Source organism: Zalophus californianus, chromosome 3 (assembly GCF_009762305.2).
Source record: "Zalophus californianus isolate mZalCal1 chromosome 3, mZalCal1.pri.v2, whole genome shotgun sequence".
Classification (NCBI taxonomy): Eukaryota; Metazoa; Chordata; class Mammalia; order Carnivora; family Otariidae; genus Zalophus; species Zalophus californianus.
The window spans coordinates 153,809,780-153,813,284 of NC_045597.1; the positions used below are offsets into that span (position 1 = coordinate 153,809,780).

The 3,505-nt window shown below is 32.2% G+C and overlaps 1 pseudogene; it reads right to left on the reverse strand.

Annotated features, from left to right (window-relative positions):
• Positions 1-3,122: 3,122 nt before the first annotated feature.
• Positions 3,123-3,253, reverse strand: LOC113921049 (annotated as a pseudogene).
• Positions 3,254-3,505: the final 252 nt, after the last annotated feature.

Below are 3,505 nucleotides of genomic sequence, written 5' to 3' on the forward strand. Positions count from 1 at the left end.
GTCCTACCAGCTATTTATAATTCCTTGCCAACACTTATTATTTTTAGACTTAAATATTTGTCGTAGCCATTGGATATAAAGTGCTAACTTATCAAAGTTTTAATTTGCATTTTCCCAATTAATACATAATGAACATATATAATATGTGTACAGGCATTCAGCTTTTTTCTCTTTTTTGAGGTTTCTGCTACAGAGTTGGGTATAAGGTTTATGAGTGTTAATAGAAGAAATAGAAACATGTGCAGGCTTGTTAAATTATCCTTACCTCTTTAATTCCCTGTGAAATTGAAATTTTTAACTCCGAATTTATTCATGATTTCATTCTGATCCTTAATAATCAATACAAAAATATTTTTTAAGACATAAGTATTAAACAACAAATATTCTCTGCTACAAAGACATTATATTTGTCAAGTTTTATTTCCTGATACCAATACAAGTCATTAGAATTATTTTCCTTTTTGACTTCCACAACTCCCATTCTAAGTTTTCCTTGAGGAATTTGTGTATTCTAATTTTAAACTATTTTTGGATTTTCCCATACATACTTAAAATTTATACTTTAGCATCTTAATCCTATATTCATATATTATTATCCAATAAAATTAGTCATTTATAATGCTTAGTTCCTTGCATGAATGTGTATATCTATACAAGCAGTCTGTGAAAACCTCCTGTGTTCCTTTATATTACCTATATAAAGGTATTTGCTAAAAATTATCTACTGTATTTTTTTATTGAAGTATAACTGACATACAATGTTAGTTTCAGGTATACAACATAGTGATTCAACAATTCCATATGTTAAACTACGCTCACCATGATAAGTGTAGTTGCCATATATTACCATATAATGTTATTACAATATTTTGACTATACTCCCTATGCTATAATTTTCATCTCTTGACTTTGTTTTATAATTGGAAGTTTATGCCTCTTAATCCCCTTCACCTATTTCACCCATGCCCCTCACCACCCTCCCTTCTGGCAACCACCAGTTCTCTGTGTTTATAGATTTCTTTCTGTGTTTTCTGTTTGCTTGTTCATTTGTTTTTTGTCATTGTTGTTTGTTTTGTTTTGCTTTTGTTTTTGTTTTTTTTTAGATTCCACATATAAATGAAATAATACGGTATTTGTCTTTCTCTGTCTGACTGACTTCATGTCACATAATACTCTTTAGGCCCATCCATGTCATTCTAAATGGCAAAATCTCATTCATTTTTATAACTGAGTAATATTCCATTGTATATTACCACATTTTCTTTATCCATCCATCTACCATTGGTCTCTGGTTGCTTCCATGTCTTGGCAATTGTAAATAATGCTGCAAAAACATACATATGTTTTTGAATTAGAGTTTTTGCTTTATTTGGGCAAATACCCAATAGAATTATTGGGTTATATGGTTTGCTTTTTTAAAATTTTTTGAGGAAACTTCATACTGTTTTCCACAGTGGCTGCACCGGTTTACATTCCCAAAAACAGTGCCTGAAGCTTCCCTTTTCTCCACCTCCTTGCCAACACTTATTATTTCTTGTGTTTTTGATTCTAGCCGTTCTGACAGGTGTGAGGTGATATCTCATTGTAGTTTTGACTTGCATTTCCCTGATGATTGGTGATGTTGAGCATCTTTTCATGTGTCTGTTGGCTATCTATATGTCTTCTTTGGAAAAAATGTCTATTTAGATTTTCCTTTTTTTTTTTTTTTTTTAAGTGAGCTCCATGATCAGCCTGGATCCCAATATGGGCCTGAACTCACAACCCCAAGATCACGACCTGAGCTGAGATCAAGAGATGGATGTTTAACTACTGACCTATCCAGGTGCCCCTGATTTTCCCATTTTTAATCAGATTATTTGTTTGATGTTGAGTTGTGTAAGTTTTTATGAATTTTGGGTATTAACTCCTTATCAGATACATAATTTACAAATACTTTCTCCCATTCAGGAGGTTGCCTTTTCATTTTGTGGATGGTTTCCTTCACTTGGAAAAATCTTTTTATTTTGTCATAGTCCCAATAGTTTATTTTATTGTTTTTTGTTTGTTTGTTTGTTTTGCTTTTGTTTCCTTTGCCTTAGGAGACCTATCTAGAAAAATGTTGCTAAGGCTGCTGTTTAAGAGACTGCTGTCTGTGTTTTCTTCTAGGAGTTTAATGGTTCCAGGTTTAAATTTGGGTCTTTAATCCATTTTGAATTTATTTTTTTGTATGCTGTAAGAAAGTGATCCAGTTTCATTCTTTTGCATGTAGCTGTCCAGTTTCACAATAGCATTTATTGAATATTCTTCATTGTATATTCACCATCAAGTATACTCCCCTTGCATATTCTTTCCCCCTTTGTTATAGATAAATTGACCATGTAAGTGTGGATTTATTTCTGGGCTCTCTATCCTATTCTATTGATCTATGTGTCTGTTTTGTGCCAGTACCATACTGTTTTGATTACCAAAGCTTTGTAGTATATCTTGAAATCTGGGATTGTGATACTTTCAACTTTGTTGTTGTTACTCAGGATTGCTTTGGCTATTCAGGGTCTTTTGTGGTTCCATAGGAATTTTAGAATCACTGGTTCTGGTTCTGTAAAAAAATAATATTGGTATCTTGATAAGGATTGCATTGAATCTATAAATTGCTTTAGGTAGTATGGACATTTTAACAATATCAGTTCTTCCAATCCATGAGAATTTTGCTTTTTTAATGAACAGTATAAGCCCACAAGTTGGAAATAACCCTACCAGATATTTTATCTATTTTAAAAATAAGGGAATTATTAGTATGTAACTGCAAGTATTGTTGGAATTAAATAAGTTATGGGAAAAAAAATAACATGTAGATGCTCAACACATAGTTAACATCAGAATCATCTATGGCTATTAACTTATATTTATATAATATATACATAATATACATAATGATACTTAGATTATTCTAATTACATAATTGCATTTGCTCTTTTTTTAATAGAAATAACTGGTTTTAGCATTTTTGTGTTCTGAAATATTCTTTTTTTTTTAACCCTGCCAAATGAATGATATTTTGAGTGAGTGTAAGAATTTTTAATCACTGTGCATTTCTCTTCCTATGTTGTGTATGTTCTTCTAGGAGTGCCCTGGTGATGAGAAGTATAATGGTTATCTTCATTATTTTTTCTTAAACCTATGTTTTATTTACTTTGTATTGTAGTTTTTTTTCAATTAGCAATAATCGCACCTCGGATAAACCTCATTGGCTACGATACTGCCACTGCACAAAGCTTGTAGTTTTTTTTTTAATTTTTATTTATTTTTATTTTTTTAAAAGATTTTATTTATTTATCTGACAGAGAGAGAGCACAAGCAGGGGGAGCAGCAGGCCGAGGGAGAGGGAGAAACAAGCTTCCTGATGAGTAGGGAGCCTGATGTGGGACTCCATCCAAGAACCTGGGATCATGACCTGAGCTGAAGGCAGCAGCTTAACTGACTGAGCCACCCAGGTGCCCCTCGTATTGTAGTTTTAAGTTTGATTCAT